Below are 22677 nucleotides of genomic sequence, written 5' to 3'. Positions count from 1 at the left end.
GAACCACTTTCTAATGGCATTAGACACCATTCATGCTGCTGCAAATAAAAGGTAAGAAAATCACTTAAAAGACCAATGATAAAGTTTATCTCTTCCTAACTCTCTGCCTCTAACACATAGTACTGTGTAAGACACGATTAGGAAGTAGCTAAAGATAAGTCTAAGAAATGATAAAAAAATGAGAAAAATCTACTTTAAAGACTAGTTATAATGTTTTGCTCTTTCTAACTCTCTGCCTCTAACACATAGTATTGTGTAAAGCACGATTATAAAGTAGTTAAAGATTAGTCTAAAAAGTACTCAAAGCCAGCTGCAAGTTATTAGTATTCTGATCTCTAAAAGATAGACAATTTTGTGATAAAGAGACCATTCATATGTTAGCAGACAACTTTGAAAATTAAACTAAAAATCAGCTATGAAAATAAAGTAAAGGCAGCAACTTTGAATCTGTCAACTGAAACTACCACTAGATATTAAGCAAATACATAAACACAAAAGCAATCCCGAGTTAAAAATCTACAAAAAGAACAATACTGATCAGTCAAAATGAATGCTGTAAATGAAATAACAATGAAAGTGAATTAAGCTGTACATGTTTCAAGAAAAGAAATGTTGAATGAAAATAAGGAAATGTTGAACATAAAATACTATACAAGGCTAACATGAACAGGGGCCCTCCATTCATATAACCCAAAGAAGACTCAAGGTATTGAAAACTTCAGAACAGCACTGCTTCTATTACTCCATGTGCAAAAAATTACAGTCAAGAGTGCTAGAACAACACTATTAAAATAGAGTTTTGGAATACACTAAAATAATAACGAGTTCATGAAACACAGCAACTAAAAGTAACCTTAAGCGTGTGAAAACGCTAGTTTTTATAGGCATCTGAAAGACGGCCTAATGCGTACAGCTAAAACTGAAAAATAAACTAACTGTCATGCGTAATTAAGGTTCAATAACACGCCATAAGCCTGTGTGGATGAGCTGGAGGTTCTGGTCGTTATGGGCATTGAATCCAGAGTTGGATTATGTCCCCCACAGCCTGCGTAAGACGGACAAATCACCGTTTGAACTGACGTGACCCAACAGCTTACGTATCACCGTTAAGCTTCCTTTGCTGACCGTAACTTGACTCTCGTTGACCGGAGGTACAGATGACGTGGATGGCTGAACAAATAGCACAGGAACCTCGAGCACCTTGATTCCTAAGTTCCCATGTGGCTCATTTGGCAAAATGACACGTGGAACCTTGAGATTAACAAAAAGGCTGCGGGATCATCAGATGGCTGCGGAATCAGCAGATGGCTGCGGAATCAGCAGATGGCTGCGAAATCAGCAGATGGCTGCGGAATTCCTATAAATATGTCAAAATCTAAACAAAACAGTCACACATTAGCAAAATTCCTTAATCATGCTTAAAGTCATATAATGTAATGATCTGGGTTGGTTTGCAAGGAAAATGAGGCAAAAGTGAGAGATGAATGAGGGAAAACTGTAGGTAATGGTGGATAATCAAGTGTAAAGTAGAGGCTCTACAGTAATGATAAGTGGCCACTTTAGATTAGTGAGAAGGCTAAAAATAAGTGACACATGGAACCCCTCACGGGTTACCATGTAGCCTGAAAATGTCACGATGACATCATCAAGTAATTGACTAGTGGCCCCTGGGATCAGGTCACCTAGCGTGGTCACATTGAAAATAATAAAAAATTGGGAGCCAAGTTTCAATGTATTTGGGTTCCTCCCTTAGCCACAAAAGTAAGTTCCAAAATGGTGTGTATAGTCTCTAGATATATAGGGTGAATGGGTCATCCCATGGTCCATCCTCATGCTCCATAGGACCATTGATGAATTATAAAAATATATGAGGAATTTGGTCTCAAACTAATGAAAGAAATCGACAAATTATGAACAAACATCAATCATTTGGTGAGCTCGGTGGAAACTATATTTCTATTGTAATGTTTTGGTTCGAATGTAATGATACTGGTCCATTCTGATTTGGTAACCTTCATCAGGTGAGAACATGGATTCGTTGTTGTAGTTTAAATCTAATTCATTGCTCCAATTGTAAACGTAAGGTTGCAGGTATAAGTCATGGTTCGTCATTTCTCCAAAACGTTTTTATATTTTAATGTATACATAGTAACATGTTTCGATGGCTAAAGGCATAAGTCGTGGTTCATCATTTCTCTAGAACATTTTTACAACTGAATATATACATAGTAACATGTATCAGAGGCTAAAGGCATAAGTTGTGGCCAGTCATTTGGACTATCCACAAGGGTTTTCCATGGCCTCGGATCATTTGAGGTTGATTCCACCAAAATATATATTCTATAAAGGGATGGTCATAAGAATCCCCATCAAGCAGACGAATCGTAGACGTCGTGTGTTGAGTATACGAGGTCATCAGTTTGACCTCTGCTGATTGACAATTTGTATATCTATATATATATATATATATATATGTATGTAGAGAGAGAGAGAGAGAGAGAGAGAGAGAGAGAGATTGTCAATTTGTCACATATTTAAGATTTGGAGGGTGACCAACGTTGAAAACCAACAATGCACCCAAAAATAGGTATTATGTAGAATAGTTAAGTCAATATATTATATATTACAGTATTTTATGAATTTTGGGAGCATTATTTATCCAAATTGATATCCAAAAGAATTTGGACGATCAAAGTTCAGATATGAACATAACCAAAGGGATTTGATGTTGTTTTGACTCATATTTGATCGCCAAAATTGCTTATGTTCATTTGGAAGGTCTATGCGCATGTTGTGGGTGTTTTGGATATATGAAGTAAACAACTTTCAAGGAAGGGTTTGAATAGCCAAATTGCAGTTATGGTTGCAGTAGAATATGGGTAGTAGTATGAAAACCATCATGAGTGATTAATGTGACATTTTGGTGTAGAGTGTATAGCGGTACAATGGTTGCGGGTCGTATGATAGCACAATGGTTTCAGGTTGTGTATCAGAGACCATGATTGGTACAATGGCATTGTTTATTGTAACAACCTTGGGTTAAAATTTCATGTAATAAAGTTAATAAAGGAAAAATAAGACCAAGGTCATGTGACACGTATTCCAAGTTGAACGTTGGGAAAATTATTCTAGTGGGCATTAGTTGTTGTTTATTATGGCTAAAGGGAAATTGGCAAAGGCTTTGAAAAGAAAAAAAAATTGTATTTTATTTATGAAAATAAAGGAGATTAGGAGAAAAGGAAGGTGAAAGGTCACAAGTTGCATGTGAAGAGGAAATTGAAGGAAAATATATGAAAATGAAGAAATTAGAGGCATCAATGATAAAAATACTTTTGAGGATTAGTTTACAGCTTTTGGTCATCCTTTTGTCATATTTGTTTTGGAATTAATCTCGTAGAGGAGAAGATCACCAAGAGGATAATGAAAGAAAGCAAGCAAAGGAAGGATCATGAGTAAATGTACTTGTTGTTATGTGGCTTTAATGGTTGTTCTATCATTTTTATTTACCTGGTTATATGCATGGTTCTATGACATATTCAAGTCATGGCTCTTATCATGTTTGATTGATAAATGAATGGTTATTGAACGCATGACCTAATAGATGTTATTGCAGCTATTGTGAGAGGGATTTAGTCCTTCTTGGTAAACCTTAGACAAGTTTCAAATCTCTGTGTTCAGATTTGGATTCATCACTTGTAGATCTTATGTTTCAATGTGTTTGAACAAATAATTGTCATGATTATACCGTGCTAGGTCAAGTCCTTAATTAATTTTTGTGTAAGATTCTTTGTCTCTTTGTTATGTATCATTTCTGGGAGTTTCATTAAGTTCTGGGTAGAGGTCTAAATCCTAGCCCTGAAAAAGTGGTTCAAATCTCAAAGTCGCTGGCATAGAATTGAGTGAAAAAGACTATAGTTTTTGGGAAGCAGACATGTGGGAGTGACTAGAGGGTTATAGTCACTTGGAGGCCTTGTCATGGGAGTGACTGGGGATCTAGTTCACTTAAAAATAAATTTAACTCAGGGGTTGGGCACCTGGAGTGGATGGTTAGCTCTTGGTGGTCCTGTAGCACCTTAGGAAAGTCATTAAAGTCTTGTTTTGTCATCTTCATTTCCTTAAGGTTATCTATGAGGTTGATTCATGTCATAGTACCCCTCATCTCATGTTTACCCCAGGAAAACCATTGAAAGTGGGTAGATATGGGAGGAGGTGTGTTACAGAGTGGTATCAGAGTGGGTTCCATTCTCTTTGTGTGATGTCTAGTTTTCATTCTCTTTGGGTGATATATGATACAACAGAGTGGTATCCGAGGATGGTTCAAACACTTGGACCTAATGGGCTAGATGCGTGTGGTTATGCATATATTTTCATGGTTATGGTTGTCATGCATGGGATCACAGTATGCAGTTGGTATTTCCATGCATGATGTTGGCATATTTATGTGATTATGATTGTACATGTATCATGCTAATGTGGATTGATTTTGCAGATGAGATAACCCTCCCCTGAATTTCATTGAGGTATGATTTTAGTTATGGTATCTATTTGGTTTATCTAACATGGTACACTTGCAGGAAGAAGAGAATCAAAGATCACGAGAAAAATGGTAGACTACAGCTCACATAACTCTCCCTACATATCATTTGGGAAGCAAGGAGATGGGTTTTCTCTTGATATAGCAGACACATTAAGGAGTTTGAGGGAAAATATCGGAAGTTGCAAGGCTAACAATGACAGGTTGGTTGAGGCTTAGGAAGTACCTGCAAGGGCTCAGGAAAAATAGGGAGAGATCAATGCAGTCATCCTTTAGAGTTTTTAAAACTTGCATAAATAGGGATAGTTGAGGATTAGCCAAGAGAAGGAAGACAAGACTAATGGATCCTATGGTAGAAAGCCTCGGTCAAGATATAAGCTGGATAGAGGGGACATAGTTAGAGGTGGAATATCATTGTATACATCTGATAGGAGGACTGGTATGTATGGGTTTCATTCTAGTTCCTCATCCAGGAGACATCATCGTCATCGTCACCATCATCCTTATAGGAGGAATGAATACTTTCCTGAGGAGTTCAAGAAATTCAAGATGCCTACAGTTGATGGAGAGATGAATAAGTCAGAAGATGCAAAGGTATGATTACTTGCAATGAATAAATTCTTCAGATTGCATAACTATTCAGAGAACATGAAAGCCAAAATACTCAACCTTCAACCCAAAAGGGAAAGCAGATATATAGTGGGAAGATGTGAAGAATGTCAAGGGAATTCAGGAAGAAGAGATGATTTGGGATGAGTTTGAGAGACTCTTCAAGAAGTACATGTCTAAGAGGTATTATGATGATAGAGCTAAGGAGTTTTATGAGTTGCAAATAGGTTCCATGACAGATGATGAGTATACTATCAAGTTCCTGGAGTTGTTGAGGTATGTTCCTTACCTCAAAGATGAGAAATCGAATATTCAAAAGTTCATCACTGGGTTTCTAGCAGCATATAGAAACTAAATTGAGTTAGATGAGCCTCAGTTGTTGGAGGAAACCATCAGGAAACTGGAGCATTGTTATGAGCAGTCAAAGTGTAAAGCCGAGCCTAAGCATGATTTGAAGGAAAATATGAAAGTTAAATGGAAGTGGCCACTGAAGTGGGGAATACCTCAGGATGTGGGTGAGAAAGAAAATGTTGCTCCTTACAAGAAGTTCAATGAAGTTGAGAATGGACATGGGTTAAATCCTGGAGAGAAGCATAATAGAGGTGATGGTAGGGGACCGTTGCAGTGTTGGATATGTGGAAAACATCATCACAAGAAGGATTGTCCATTGTACCAAGGTGAAATGCCTCAGATCTATAATGCTCGGGAGGTGCAGACAATTGGGGATGTGGGCCATAGTATTCCTAATATTTATGCAACAGTGGAAAACAAGCAGGTAGATCACCAGGGATCCATTATTTTGATGGAAGGTAAACTTTGTGGTCAAGTTATTCCTATTTTGATTGAAACTGGATCTAGTTATAGTTATGTTAACCCTGATCTGGTGGATAAATGTGGTTTGAGAAAAGAAGTGCATGTAGAGCCTTGGTTGGTGCAGTTGGCTACATGTAATAAGAAGAGAGTTCATCATTGGGTAAGTTCTTATGCATTTGACTTGAATGGTATGCCTACATCAACACAACTAAATGTGTTTCCATTGGGGTCATATCTTATGCTTTTGGGTATGTATTGGATTTACCTCCATAGAATAAAAGTAGATTTTTATGATAAGGCTATTGAGTACTTGGATGATAATGGGGAAAAAGAATCTTGCAGGGAAATAAGAAGCCTACATTGGTGAGGATGGTCATAGCTAAGCACAGTCATAGGAATGGGTGTGTACTATTTACAGTTCATATTTCTAGTGAAAAGGGTAAGGATGTTGAGGATGCATAAATCTTCAAGAGGTACCTTTTAATGCAAGTATTTCAGGATGTGTTGCCAGCAAATATTTCAAAGTTGCCTCCACACCGAGAAGTGGAATTTTCTATTGATGTGGTACCAGGGGTAGAACCAGCATCAAAGGCACCATATAAGATGAGCACTCTAGAGTTAATGGAATTAAAGTTGCAGTTGAAGGAAATTCTTGACAAGGGATGCAGTAGGCCAAGTGTGTCGCCTTGAGATGCATCGATGTTGTTTGTGAAGAAGAAGAATGGTACTCTCATGTTATGTATTGATTACAAGCAGGTGAAAAAGGTAACCATCAAGAACAGGTATTCATTGTCAAGGATTGATGATTTGTTTCACCAGTTGAAGGGAGAAATAGTGTTCTCAAATATTGATTTTAGATCAGGACACCATTAGGTACGCATCAAAGAAGAGGACATCTACAAGACTGCTTTATGGGCCAGGTATGGGTATTACGAGTTTGTTGTCGCTCCTTTTATTTTTATTAATGCTCCAACTACTTTCATGTGTTTTGTAACATCTTGTTGATAGTGAAAGACCCACCAACATTCAGGGGTTTCCCTAATAAGAAGTCCCAACTAGACCTCAAACCATTTGGAATAGGATTCCCAGCAGTGGGTAGTAGTAATGCCTTGACTGCGGTAGCATGTAGAAGTAAGTAAGATAATTTTGGGTGAGAGAAAGTGTGTGACCTTGTGGACAGTCAAGTATGATGCATGAAAGTTCTAACACGGAGAGGGGAAAAGGAAGCGTGCCCCTTAGAAGCATGTAATAGTATGTAGCTTGAAAGGAACACATGAGTGAAATGACATTACATGCTAAAATGCAGAATAGTCCACAAATTAAAGTGATGGGTTAATCCCACAACATGCATCCAACAAGATTCGTACAATATATACAAATTCGTTCATAAGAAAATGCATAAGTTAAACAACATACATTTCTAAAGAAACCAGAATAGTCCAATGACAATAAAAACATATGCATGGAAGAGTGTTGCCTCTGATATTATTATTATAAGTGAAAGTTCCATCCATATGTTATGTATGATAACACCTAGGAATAGTTTGTGAATTCTGTTGGTCAAATTAACTAGGTTTTTGAAATTTTCTCAAAATAAAGTTCATGATCATAGTGTTTTTGGTCATCATGTCATGATGTGGGGTCCCTATAAGTTCAAAAGGGTTTAATCATAAAGCTTCATTTCCAAACTTCCATATGTGTCAAGCTTATTTGTTCATGATTTTAATTTTGTCATTTTTACATAAATCCGTAGTAACTCCAGTAAGGTAAACCGAGGGTTTGCTACGAAAGTTCCTAACACTTCCATAGCGAATCTGCCTCTTTGAATACCTGTCCCACTACGAAATTGCGATGAAGTACACAATTGTGCTTAACGGTGAAGTAACGGTTATTTTTGTTTGAAAAGAGTGATTGGTTAGTCTTATGGTGGGTCACGGATGCACTTTACCAGTTTTTTGTCCATTTTCCCTACATATTCACACCGCATAGATTCTTGTTTCTAACTCGTTCTTTTGTTTTTAGCTTTGCTTCCATAAGCTTCATGCTATCATAGGAGTCAGTTTGTTGTCTCTCACACAGATCTTGTTCTCTCTAGGTTAGAGTCCATTGTTGTCTAGATGTCTCTAGGTTGATTTGCAGGTCACAAGAGGATGACAAGGAAGAACCCTACGTGTTGCAGCCATGGCACACAGAAAACATTATAAAGGATGTTCAATGGTGCGTTATGAGCCCATGGACATGAAATTGTTGGAGGAATACCCTGCCTTCATTCAAGCATTTTCCAATGTGGTATGCCTACACTTTTTCCAAAATCTACAGGGGTTCCATGTGCAGATTGCCAAATATTTTGCTGTAAAATTCACTGGAACATAAACGAAAGTTGGCCTTCTAAACTTTGTAGTGTCCCCTGACATAGTTTCCCATGCTACAGAGATCCCTAGGTTAGGAGAAATGTGGTTTAAAGTCCAAAAGATCAAGTTGCAAAACTATGATTAATTTCTCAGGGAGGAACACAAAAGGATTGATATAACTGCAGACATTCCCAGAATTTGCCTTAAAGAACATTTTTCCAATCTCGTAATGGTCATCTAGAAAGATTTCACATGTGAAGGTAGATTTAACATGGTGTGTCAGTATCATTTCAGATTGCTACTTCATTTCACAAGTAAGCAGCCTCTAGACATTCCATTTTATCTATTTAGAATTTTGAGAAAGATCGCAGACAAGGTCCAAGTTTAACTTGATGCAAGTGACACCTCTATTTTTCACCATGGCCTCATTAAACTACTAGTTGGAAAATAGATAAATAGGTTAAATAGGGATTGGCTTACCTTCTTATTATTGAGTGGCTATGAGTTAAACACTGCCACCCCCTCTAGGAGAACTCCAAAGTCTAAATCAATAACCCCTAGAGAAGAGCAGCAACCAGGGGTAGAGAAACCTACAGTAAAGGCTTCCACATGCACCAAGAGGAGGATGACCAGAAGACAAAGTAAAGAACAAAGTAAAAAGAAGGGTAAGCTAACTGATATCCTAGAGGCTATTGAGATTGAAGAAAGCCCAATTGAGCATCCTATAGAAGTGACCAAGACTAAAACTAAGAAGAAGAGCAAGAGGGCTAAGAAGCTAGATTTCTCACAAGAAGAACATGGTTTCATATTTAGGCCAAGGAAACCCGTTACAAGGTCAATGTAGCAAGTTGAAAAGATGTCAGAAGTGCCTTTAGAAAAAACAGAGTCATCAAAGAAAAAGAAAGGCAAGAAGGTTGTACAAGAAAAAAGTGAAATAGAGGTTATGTAAGAATAATTGAGAGAGGCTAGACAAGAATTTATTAATTCCAAAATTGAGTTTGAGGAGTAGAAAAAAGAGGTGTCAAAGAAGATAGACTTCTATGATGAAACTGCAAATAAATCCAAAAAGATGATAAAGAGGACTTTGCTTTTGCACAGGATGTTGAAACACATGTACAAAAGGAACAAATGGCTACAAGAAGATAGGAAGAAGTTACAGGGACAAGTCATAGCATTAGAAACTCAAATTGAAATGATCAAAGTTGAGCTCAAAAAGAGAAATCTCAAGATTATTGTTGAAATAGATGCTACTCCTTGAATATGGTAAACTTTCAATTTTTTCTTTACTATTCTTAACTAGTATTCAACCTTTTGTATAGTTGAACAAGGTATTAGAAGTAATAAGGAGGCACTAGAAACTATGAAAAATAAAAAATAAAACCTCGTAATTTTCAAATTTCGTAGCAACTCCCCATAATGAAGCTGAAAATTTGCTACGAAACTGTTGTAGCTTTTCATGGATGAGAAGGCAAACTAAAAACACAGAAAAAGGAGTTCTAAGGGCATGTATTTAGCTTAAAAACATCAAGGAAAACCTCAGAACTTGCAAAAAAGAGCAGAGGGGTAGTAGAAAGGTGTTTTTTGAATTTTCTACTGAAGTTTGCTATGAAACTACTGAAAACTCTATTTTTCTGCTACGAAATTGTCAAACTCTATTTTTCTATGTTTTAGAAATTTTTGGACATCAAACAATCAGTTAGCTAGATGGGTTATAAGTCATGAAAGGTGTCCACATTAACTCCTACTTTTCAAGGAGATAGGTCAACAAGTCAACCTAATCAACATCCACATGGCATAAGCACATTCAAAAAATCAGTTTGGTTCGATAATCTCTATCAACATAATTTAGTTGAGTTCATTAATGTGGGAAGAATCCTACTTGTATTCAAATGTGCAAAACAGAAATCCCTAAGATTTATCAATAGGTGTCAAGTAGGATAAGGTCTCAAAATTGTTTGATCAAATCTAGCCCCAAGTGGCAGATTTTTGTAATTAATGATATGATGGTGGTCTTACTCTATATATTTGTAGTTTCTTAACTCTAGAGTGCTTGATCGATAATGTGATAATTTTACTCTATGTAAAATTTTTATCCAATTAATATATATAGATATATTGCAACAACTCTTTTTTTATACCTAAGATTCATGTTATCGCTTTATGTGTTCTTACCATGTTTTCTATTTTTCTATCAGTATTCATAGTATTTTAATTACCTGGAATTCCTATCAAGTGCTCCAATTTCCTCCACTTACTATGTATGACTATGAATGTTTATTTAATACCAGTTTTAAAGCCAAAAATGCCTCAGCTTCCATTACACACTGTTGTTTGCCATGATTTTATTTTATTTGACTCCATGCTCAATGGTGGGAGACATCACATTTTCCTTCACCTGTAAAACCACATAAAAAGAAATCATAGTTAGTCATTTTTAGTTTTGTGTTGATTAAAGTGAACTTAATAAGTGTTTGAGAGATACCTCTCAGATTGGAAGGGCTAACTTCCAGTCAAAGTGGTTTGAAATAGTTATGCTAGGTTGAAGGTTGACACAACCCAACTCTGTTAGCTCAGTGATAACACCATACATACACCATTGATGACTACTAGCCCCAATAGTGGAACATTACAGTCAATCACACCTGCTCCTCCAAAGAAGTATACTCGCTCTACATTGTGTAGAAGCCAAGGCTCGTCACAATACTCCCAAGCCTTTTCTAAGCTTAATCCTAGCCAAAAACTTAGCTCCCATAAGCCCCTGCTATGAGTTATGAGGTTCTATTTATAACAAGGGTGGGGTGACCCTTGACATTCCCCTTTGTGACTCATTGACTACCCTCATGACTCTTCAACTTCTTTACAAATAACTCATTACATAACATGATGACCTTTCACATTCCACTAATGAAACTTGGAATTTCACTTACACATGTTTACAAATAATATTACATTTTTGACATGTACCCATGTGAGACAAAATATGTTAGATATAGCCTAACAAGACAAAACACTATGACTCTGAAGTTTGGGGAAAGACCAACTCGACAACCTCCACTTGGTGCTTCTCGGTCACGTACTGATGCCAAGCCTGGTATTGTGTGATGATGTCCCCAAACTGCTTGATGGTGTCTTTCTGATAGCGAACCCTTACCTCCATAGATTCCTGGTATATGGTCTTGGAACTTGTATCCGATTCGTCCTGAAGCATGTACAACATGGTGTTGACCATGACATGAACACCAATGTACTTCTTCATGTTATGTACGCTCAGCTCCAAGTCATTCCTGGTGTCCTCTTGCCTTATCTCCTCCATGTACCCTTTGATATCTAGCCATACTTAGTTCTTGGGTCTAGCCTCGGTGAGGGAACCAAATGACGAGATCTTGTGCATTCTCACCATGACATCCAAACTCTTGAAACAACATGCATATGATGCCTGTATGCTGCTGAAAAATGGGGTGAGTTGCTCATAGTTCTGGATCAACATCTGAAGCTTTTCTTTCTCCAGCTCTGCCTGTGGCTTCATCTTCTTTGGCAAGTGAAGCGGGGTCCCTTTGTACCAAATTTACCACTCTTGCACATGGGCGATGGCAGCATGTATGTTCTTGAGAGTTTGAACAAACTCTTTGTTTTGTTTTTGTAAGCCATCCACACAAACAACTACTTTTTGCATGGTGGTAAATGCATCATAAAGCTTCTGCACGGTAGTCTCAAGTGTTGATACTTCAGTAAGTATCACTTTCCTCATATCCCCCATTGCAGAAATTGCACTCTTCTCTCTGAGTTGTTATGCCTCTTGCATGGCAACCTGTAAGTTCTTTTCCATTCATCCATTCTCGGCCAACAAGAACTTAAAATTTGAGCTTGTGGCTCCTGCATAGGCCAAGCTAGCAATGGCAAGGGTAGTTGGATGCAATTTGATATCTGGCACTATCACCCTTTCCTTCATGAATGTAGGTGATGCATGATCATCCACAAAGTGCTTCCTCTGTGCCTATAAAATCCTCTTCTGCAACTCGTCAAATAATAGATTGTGCACATCCATGACCGGATCATCGTCAAGTAGAACAACCTATCCTTGCTCGCTTAGGATTGGTTTTGACACTAGAGGTGGTGGATATTGAGAGGTGACTTGTGTCACTCATGGCATAAGGCCAGTGTCTTCGTTCTGTGGCTCTTGCTCCAACTCCCTATCTTTCACTTCAATCAATTACTCAATCTGATGAGCAAGCTGTCGATCCTATCTATGTTCACCATCTTCCTCTGCTACTAGATGTTCTGACTCCTAAACTTGTATGGTTGTTGTTTGCTCCATCATTGTGTATTTCCTTTCTTCTTCCTCCTACTTCTACTTATCTTCTCTTTCTCTCCTTCTCAGCTCCTACTCTTCCTTCAACTTCTTCTTTGTTTCCTACAACTTTAGTTCTACTTCCTGTAACTTTTTCTTTTCTCTCTTCCTTCACTCTACTCTCTCTATCCGTTGCTCCCTCTTTTCCTCTGCTTCCAAAGCTACTTTCTCCATGATATGATATGCCCTCATCTTTCAGCTTTACTCTGCCTCTGGGTTCTTGACAATCATCCTCTTTCCCTTTTCCTGTGTTGGATTACTACTTATTGTTGTTATTGGTGCATCCTACATTGATGATGCCTACAGAGTAGCCTTCCAAGTTGTGGCTATACTAACTCACTCATGGAGCTGTGAGTCATTGTAATAGTACCTCCAAAGGTCCTCCTCATGCCAGTGAAATGTCTCATGGATCCATGGATATTACAGCTTTTCACAGTGGTTATTGCAAATATCATGGGGATCATATGGATTAAATTCTTTAGTGCCGAACTCCAACTTCAATATCTCCTTAGATTTGGCATATACATATTTCAAGCTCTTAATCTTGTATAATCCAATCCACAAAGGAAGGGTGAGCCATGGAGCTTTCTTCTTCCTATGAAATCCTATCGATAACCCTGTGGAGAGGTGGTATGAAACCTCTTGCATGACCAGCTTGTCTGTGGCATAACTTGGTAGAACATGCGAAGGATTCTCTCCACCAAATAATCTAATGAAGCTGCCACTGGGTGAGGCATACCAATATGTAATGTTAGGTATCACCTCCATTGCTTCTTCGGACATGCAAAGTGGATCCTACTCAAATATAAGCTTATACAATGGGATAATGAAATGGTCAGTTAGCCTTTCCATTACTCCTCATTAGTTGTAGTCGGAAAGAAACTTGCAATAAATGTTGATGGAAATCTCTTTTGTTGGGAACAAATTGCATCCATTAAATATGTGGATATTTAGAATCTCGCTTGCTCATCCTTGGGTAGAATTCGGGTGTTAGTCACATGGATTTTCAACTGATGACCCAACAAGTCCGACCAGTTGAATGGCCTTCCATCACTCACCAATTGGTCCAATACAACTACCCAACCTTCAGGAAAGGTATTTGTGCTCTCTTGACCATATATTTAGCATGAAAAGATGATCAAGAACTGGTAGGCCTTCCTGAGAGACTCTATCTTGTAAACATGATTGGGTGTTTGTTTGAACGTTGACAACTCTTTCACCCAGTGCTTGACTATATCTCTCGCATTCACCTAGCTATGGGTGGCATAGAAAAGTGTGTCTATAAGCCTCGATGACTGAGGTAAATGATACATCTGATGAAATTTCTCCACCCTGAAAGTGGCAAGCTCTATCCCTCTAGCACTGCTGAATGTCATAGTCTCTAGATTTGTGTGTGAGACAATCCAGCTGATAATGTCCACACATGGGAACGTGGGGAACCTGCATGCAACCTTATATAAGTCTAACCTCTGGATATTGATATATACATGTCAGTACTCTAAGTCTTCCTTTAAGTCCTCTGCAAAAGTATCCTTGATTTGTTTCCATGTCAAATTTTTTCCCATCTCAATGAACAACTAAGTGCCTACATAAACTAGTATATTAACTGACATCTGCTCAACTGCTTCCCTAGTACTTCTCTTGGTGATTTCCTTTGATGAAGCTCTCTTGGAGGCCATGTTAATTGTAACAAATAGAGAGATTCTCAACAATTTTTCTACCTGGAAACAGAGAGGACACTCATGGCAGGCCAATGTTAGCTTAAAACTAAAAGCAACTTGAAGACTAGACCAAGCAACAACACGGGCTTATGATGGGACAGACTGCACAATTCTAGTTCATAGACATCACTCGCTACCTGCTGGAACTGTGCATTTCACACTCCCAACAGTCAATGGTGGAGGCTTGCTAACTGGAACTGCGCAATGCACGATTCAGTCTAGGCACGTGCTAGGAGAGACTGCGCATTGTTTAGTCTCAGTGACCAAGACTGGGAGGCTGGCTCCTAGAACTACATAGTGCCTAGTTGGAGCCAGGCAAGGGAATCCTCTACACAATATTTGAAGCCAAGGAAGAGGCCTTGAACTCCCAAAATTCACAGTGCATGCAAGGGAAATCGAGATCTGAACAAGGGGAGCCCAGATCTGCCCAAGGGGAGTGTGAAATTGAGCATATCTGAAGGATGGTGTGACGTTGAGTGCATATCTGACTGAGTGATGATGCATGCAAGTGAAATAATTATAGGAATCAATCAAATTAAAATAAATGAATCATATGAAGAGAGTCATTGCAATGGCAACTGTTAGTGGAAAAACGGGGTATTGCATGCGACACTTGGGAAAGGCAATGAAAAAATTGAAACAACACTTTTACAAGCTAAAACAAGTTAAAACACCAATAGTCATTCAAGAAAACAAGTGAAACAACACTCTCACAAGCTAAACAAGCAAAACTGACAAAAAAAGTGGCAAAAGGCTAGAAAAGCATAACTTACCGAGAAAAGCGATGATGATTGCATCGAAGGTTCCTTGATCTCCTCGAGAATGTCAGAGCTCCAAAATCAAATGTGGAAACAATATCTAGAAACATCAATTAAATAATTTTGGTCGATTTAGAGTTTATGACATGAAGGCCAAAAATTAAGGAAAAAGAAACACTTGGCGGAAGTTTCCAAAATAACTCAAGTGCCTCCTTCAGATTGCTAAAAATAGATCTCTATTTTTTAGGGATGCTTTTTCTCTTTTTTATTTTTTCTTTTTTGGGAAAATTTCCCATGCATTTCCCAGAGAGATTGCGTAGTTCTGGGAATGAATGGGTAACTCACTAGCTCATGCAATGAGTAGCTTTTGAGAAAAAGGCTTCTACGTAATTTCTCGGTTGAGTGGCTCTAGGTTACCTCTTATTCTCTACACAATTTTCCAGCTCGCGGTTGGTTGTCTACTAGCATTGTGCAATTCTTCAGCTCAAGGCTTAATGTCAGCTTGGACTGTGCAATTCTTGAGAGCAAGGCTGGTTTCCTTGAAGTATTGCATTGTTCTCTAAGGCAAGCCCAGAACTAGATGAAAACCAAGTCAAGAGGTTGGCTTGTGGGTTAGGGAGTAAACCAAGTAATAAAACACAAGCCAAGATGCAAAATACGTGGCTTAATAAAAGCACAAGTACCTGGATCAGTGTAATATGGGTTGTTATGATTTAGAAGGGAGGATCCAAAATGAAGCATGGGAAAAATTTTGGAGGGTTGTTGTAGTCACTACAACATTGGCAACACACTTGTAGAACTCCAGCTCTCTATATGCACCTTGTCCCATGCAAAGAGAGTCTAACTCCTCTGGAAGTATTGTTTGATTATTTGATTATCATAACTTCTTCACTAGCTTGGGTTAAAGATGTAGTCCCTACCATTCTCCTTATCGGCAAAACACATACCAAGCCAAGTCAAACTAAGTTGTTTCGATTGGGGATGAGGGGTATATAAATGCACAAGTAATATGGATTGTCATATTTTTAGTTTCATCTCTGGTGGTGCTCCGGTGCCAGCAAGCCTAGACAGTACCCTGGCAGAATCACTTTAGGAACACATGCATTTCTCTGCTTCCAACGAGCCTAGACAGTACCCCGGCGGAGCTACTTTCTTCACTCTTTACACAAGAAGCCTATCTCTACTTTTTCCTATTATTTCATTTTTCATTCTTTTCATGTTTTAAAGAACTATGCATAGGCACCTATTTATTTCATCGGGTGGAAGAGGGATCCCAACTTATTGAGAGCAGAAGAGGTTGTCCCTTTATAGAAGGATATTTATATACCTAGCATACTTGTTAAGGTTTTCCTCGTATCCTTACTCTACTTGACTACATTGAGAAGGGTTAACAGAATATATAAAATTGATTATAGTAGGTGGTACTAGTTAAGAGTGCAAGCATCGTGATTCCACCATGACTCTCTTTGAAAGGAACGTATTTTCCATAAAGGTATCATCGACTAGAAAAAAATGAAAGATTCTCATAAGGAAAGGGAATAGACAAATAACCAACTGTTGATAGTTGTACAAGTTCCTCTTGGATTTCACCCTACCTTTCTAAGAAGCCAAACATGGTTTCATGTGGAAACTAACCTATGGGTGTGAAAACAAACTAGAAAAGGAAAGAAGCAAGACAAAAGAAAAACAAAGTAAGAAAATTGAGAAACAAGCAACAAAAGCAAAAACTACTCCTACTCCTAACCTAAGTAGAGCATAAGCCAGCTCACATGAAGTGATATTTCCAATGCAGCCACCGGTGCATTAGTTGGCCCATGTAGGCGACAACATGATTGACAAGAAAGATATACAAGAAAACCAATAGATAGAAATATAAGACAATGTAAACCAATATGTTAGAAGCTTCAATGCATCCATAGAAAATAAAAAATTAAAAGGACATGCAAGGCATTTTGTGGATGTATCATGGTGTCCTATCACATTTCACGTGGAAGACAATCATGTACACACCTTCTAACTTGAAAAGTGAGCAAACATAAGGAAATAATAAAACTTATGTTTTGCAACAATGCTTGCTACGTTTGACTCCTCCAATGCATGAGCAATAGGATCATGTGATTCTGATGGAGGATGTGAAAACTATGAAATAGATTGATTTTCAATGTAGAACGCAGAGTGATGAGGATCCTGGTAAGATTCAACAAATTTCTGCTCGGAAGTGGAACTAAATTCAAGGCTACGAGAACCTACCATAACCATCATATCGAGCTGAAGTACCTCGACAGCTTGAAGAGTTTCCACTTCATCAGAATATGGATCATCAAATACTGGTGGCTTAGAAATATCTACAACACACAAATCAAAATCATGATTGAATGGATGAATGAAGAGATCACAACAGCCACAATCAAAAAACTCAAGATGATGGATACTCGCATCCTCACGGTCTGACGAATCATAAAGAGGGTATGATGAAAAATGAGGATTTTCACCCTCCTTATTTCTGGAATTGTAAGATGAGATATTGGAAGGATCTGGGAAGAGAGATTTGTCCTCTCCGAAATCGAATGAAGAATTGGCATCCCACGTGTTCTTCGAATGATCGAAAATAGAAAATTCTAGAAATTAATTTTCACAAGATGGAACAGTAATAGCATAATCGTGGAAGATGTTAGGATAAAGCAGACAAGGTGCAGACAGAAGGAGCTCATCCTTCACGGTAGGTTCTTGTTAAGACTCCCACACATACTCATCAAAAATGATAGTGCAGGTTGGCTATTTAGCAACAACTCCATCCAGTACTTGATCCTCATGAACAACACATGTGGAATCTGAAACAGATGAACAGAACACACCAAAATCTAGAGGATCAAAGGAACCAAAGGAATGAGACCGAGAATATGAGACCACATGACAACCATCGGGCTTGTAGTCCAAATATGCATAAAAAACCTGAGAAGGTGAGGTAGGAGGAGATGGTGACAAATCGATAGACAGATTCACAAGTTCTCCCACCTCATCCTATGGAGCTAAATATGTTTGATGAGATGGGGATGGAGGGTCACTTAGGACAACAACCTTGTCAGTCTTAGATTTAGAGCCTATAATACCAAGATATGTTGGGAGAGGTTAGAATGAATCTAAATCATTTGGATTCTCATAAATGTGAACAAGATACTGAAATATTTCCTCCAAAAATTTCCATTCAACTTCATCCTCATGAAATTCATAATAGTAATGAAGAAAATGGTTGTGAAAGTGCTCAAGATATTCGTCACGTGATTTTCGCAATTTTAAAATCTGTTGATTGAGTGCTTTACGGTAATAAAGAATGAAATCACAACATAATTCTCTGAACATGTGATCAAAAAGTGTATAGAGGTTGCAGGCAATGTGTGACACCGTTGCTTTACACACCCTTCGATCATAAAAGTGAACAACCCACATGCAATGTCATCCGAGGGGCCATCATGCTTGTCAGAGAAACCAGCAAAGGAAACTATGTGCTTTAACACAGGTGTTCTTGTATCACCATTGAGCTTATATTTGGATAAGTCATATATAATGCCCATCGGCACTTCAAAATCAACATTGTGAGAGAAACATGTCAGTGTTATGATTGCAATAGAAGTCATGTAATATGTGCAGAAATTAAAAATAGACTTCAAGTGCTCAACTTGACATCTGGCCCTCCTTCTAGTGCCAGAAATGTTGACGGTGTTGGACCCATCAACATTCAAGGTATCTCCCTAATAAGAATCCCAAACAGACCTCAAACCATTTGGAGTAGGAGTCCCAGTAGTGGGTGGTAGTGTAATGCCTTGATTACGGTAGCGCGCAGAGGTAAGTAAGATAACTTTGGGTGAGAGCAAGTGTGTGACCCTGTGGAGAGTCAAGTGTGATGCATGAAGGTTCTAACACACAGAGGGGAAAAGGAAGTGTGCCCCTTAGAAGCCTGTAATAGTACGCAGCTTGAAAGGAACACACGAGCGGAATGACATCACAAGATAAAATGCAAAAAACTCCACAAATGAAAGTGATGGGTTAATCCAACAACATGCATCCAACGAGATTAGTACAATTTCATACAAAGTAGTTCATAAGAAAATGTGTAAGTTAAACAACGTACATTTCTAAAGTAACTAGAATAGTCCAACTACAATAACAACATATGCATGAAAGTGCGTTGGATATGATATTATTATTATAAGTGAAAGTCCATCCATACATACATCATTGACGGCCACAAACCCCAATAGTGGAACATTACATTCAAGAACATTCTAAAGTAACTAGAATAGTCCAACTACAATAACAACACATGCATGAAAGTGCGATGGATCTTATATTATATAAGTGAGAGTCCATCCATACATACATCATTGACGACCACAAACCCCAATAGTGGAACATTACATTCAAGAACACCTGCTTCTTGTTGAGTCATGGAAAAGGTATGCATATGTTATTTATTTCATCATCCTTTTCCTTTAGTTATATCCCTTTTATATTCTAAAATGTAAATATATCATTGAGAAATTACTATTGAGAAATTGTAACATTTATCATTGACTCTCGTTGTTAAGCAGAGCACGAACTTATTGTAACGCTTATGCAATGATTAATATATAAAACAGTTTTTGTTCCTTCACATCTCCTGAAGTAATCCGGCAGTGTTCACTAGAGGCTAAGGGCCCAGCCCTAGTGGATTCACTTGTTGTTCCTGTATCATGCATTTATGATTCTTGTAGTGTGATGGTTTGATTGAATTTCTACTTTCTGCATTTGTATCACTTTGTTATTTCCTATTTTCCAATCTCAATGGAATTATGTTGTCTATATATCTTGCAGTAATATCGTTGGTTCAGTTTATTGTTATTTCATATCTAGTTATTTGGTTAAGCATTTTGTTTGGAGATCATCTACTGTAAAGAGGATTGGCTACTATTGTCAAAGCTCTCAGATTGAGATCATCTACTGCTTATATTAAGAATTGTGTTTGATTGAGAATAAATCAGTTAAAAGAGGAATGAGTTATTACTACTGTATTCTCGACTGATGATTGTTGTTACTTTGATGAATGTCTAATTTAGTTTCATTAGAGGATTGATTTTTCTTTTAATTGAAATTAGAATTTACTTGATGCATCCATTTACTCTTGTATTTGAAAGAACTATACTACAATTTAGAAGCATTACTCTCTGAGTTAAATAGCCACCACATACTGTGTACACTCTTGAAATAGAAAGACTTGCCCGGATTGATAATTAATGTGAAGATAATTAGGAGTTAAAAAGACACCTTTTATCACTCAACATTTTGGCACCATTGCCAAGGAGAGTGTAGCCATTTCTAAGGAGTAATGTACATCTAATGATTGTTGTTGAAGAAGAATTGGGTTTTGAAAATAGAAGGTAAGAACCTACGTAACGAGCAAGTAAAGTGCTTGCTCCTCCGCTCGCTTTTTAGCACAATTATAGAAATTTGAAATAGGTATTCACTTCTTATCTGTTGGGAGAGAACTGGGTATTAAAAATGAAAGGTAAGAACCTATGTACAGAGCATGTAAAATGTCTGCTCCCCTGCTCGCTTTCCAATAGAATTGTTAAGAACTTAGGGTAGAGATAAACTTTTGAATTGTGTGTATGACTAAGAAGAAAAAACCTAAAAATAATCCAATTCCCCTACCCAAACTTGACAGATCTAAGGGACCGGTGACCCTTGGACAATCAACTTTCATAGATGACATCATAAAGAAAGTCGAATCTCAGCCATCAATAGGTCCTATAAAATTTACTTCCAGACAACATACTGGCTCCCTTCGGGCCACAGGCTCACCATCTGTAGCCTTCATTGAGGTCCACAGCAAAACAAAAGAGATTGAGCAGAATTTTCAAGAAATTGAAAATTCTCGCCCAATTTCTTTACAAGAAGGGAATTATAGTAATCTTCGTGAAGGAGGAGGAGAAACAGGGGAAACAGAGGAACCAAGATCCCTTTAGGTAGTAGTTCAGCAAGGAAAACTCATTATCCCAGACCAGGGGACTGTTGTTAAGCTCATTCCCACCCCTTTTAGTCATCCTAGGAATAACTCTCTAGAGATCCCAGAAAGGTATTGGCACAAATTTGATAAAATGCCCTGTTATAGGCATATTTGGGCACTGCAACCCCAAACTCATATGTCCATAAACCAAGGGCTCTTTATTCCCTAAGAGTTTTGTTTCATACCCTAAAGGATCATGGTCAACTGATTACATCATTTCCCAGAAGTTCCACCTGAAAAACTACTCAGAACTGGCCAAAACTGGACCATACTGACTACTCCATGGTCAAGGTGCGATGCATACTGGCTGCCACACTAGCCAGGTGCGATGCATACTGAAATGGCCTTCTGTGGGGTGTGATGAGTGAGAATAGACAAATGGAAGAGACAGTTTTCTAAGTGGATGATCATGGAATCTTCCAGAAACTTCTCCTGTGACACTTGCCTCTCTGAATTCGCCCAGGGATGAGTAAGAGATCAATGAAATCTCCAAGTGGAACCAAGAACTATCAGTGGAATGACACTAATCAAAAACCCAGAGCTGACTCACACCCTTGCAAGACATCTATAAATGGATCCCTCATCTGAGAGATCTAGAGGCTGGAATTTTGTAATTTGTAAGGAAGTGTTGTTGGTTTATCTGTGAGAAGAGACATTGTATTGTTGGGTGATCTTGATTTTCATGAGGTGAAGAGGGCTTCTATTTTGGGAGGATGATGTTGGATCAGACAGCTGGGTTGTAATCCTCTCTTCTACTATTAATAAAGTTCTTTGAGTTTTCCTCCATATAATCGTGTATTTGTGAATCTTATTGTTTATGAATGCAATTGTATGGTCAATGTGTTTCTGATTCTGCATTGTTTATGATGTTTTAGATAGAGATGCTTTAATGGTTTGTTGTTATTTTGACTCTACAGGTACTCTTTGAAGTGGTACAAGTAGGAGAAGAGTGGAAACTTCTATCGAGGGAAGAGAAATCAAGCAAGGATGAAAGTGGAAGATCCAGGTTGGTCCTCTTTTCTTCCCTCTTATCTATTACACTTAAAGGAAATCTCGAATTGCTTTGATTGTTTGTTTCTAAGATAGCTACCCATCTTAGTGGGACTAGCAATTCGAATCGACACTAGTTTTCCTTAAAACAAAATGGCGACTCCGCTGGGGAACGAATAGTTTGTTTTGTTTGTTTATTATTTGCTTTATAAACTACAGACGGAGCCTAAAGTTAGCCAGCTAGCCTTTGAAACACCTTTGCTATGCAATTGAGAAGTAGATGAATGCTGCTTTAGTCAATCTCCGGGTTGGTTTATGAACTGAACATCTAACTTACAAGCATTCTAAGTGCCTTTGTGGTAGCTCAGTAACCTCATAACATCATACCCCTATACTTTGTTTTTATTGTCCATCATAAACCAGCCTAAATCACTGAACTTAGCTGCAAATTTTGAGCAAAAACCAAGCTCAATTTTTCTCCCTAGTACATCACACTGTTTGTAACTGGGC

This window comes from Pinus tabuliformis, chromosome 8, assembly GCF_031772625.1.
Source record: "Pinus tabuliformis cultivar Carrire ecotype Pingquan chromosome 8, CPIR1, whole genome shotgun sequence".
Taxonomy (NCBI): Eukaryota; Viridiplantae; Streptophyta; class Pinopsida; order Pinales; family Pinaceae; genus Pinus; species Pinus tabuliformis.
This window is presented reverse-complemented; position numbering follows the sequence as displayed.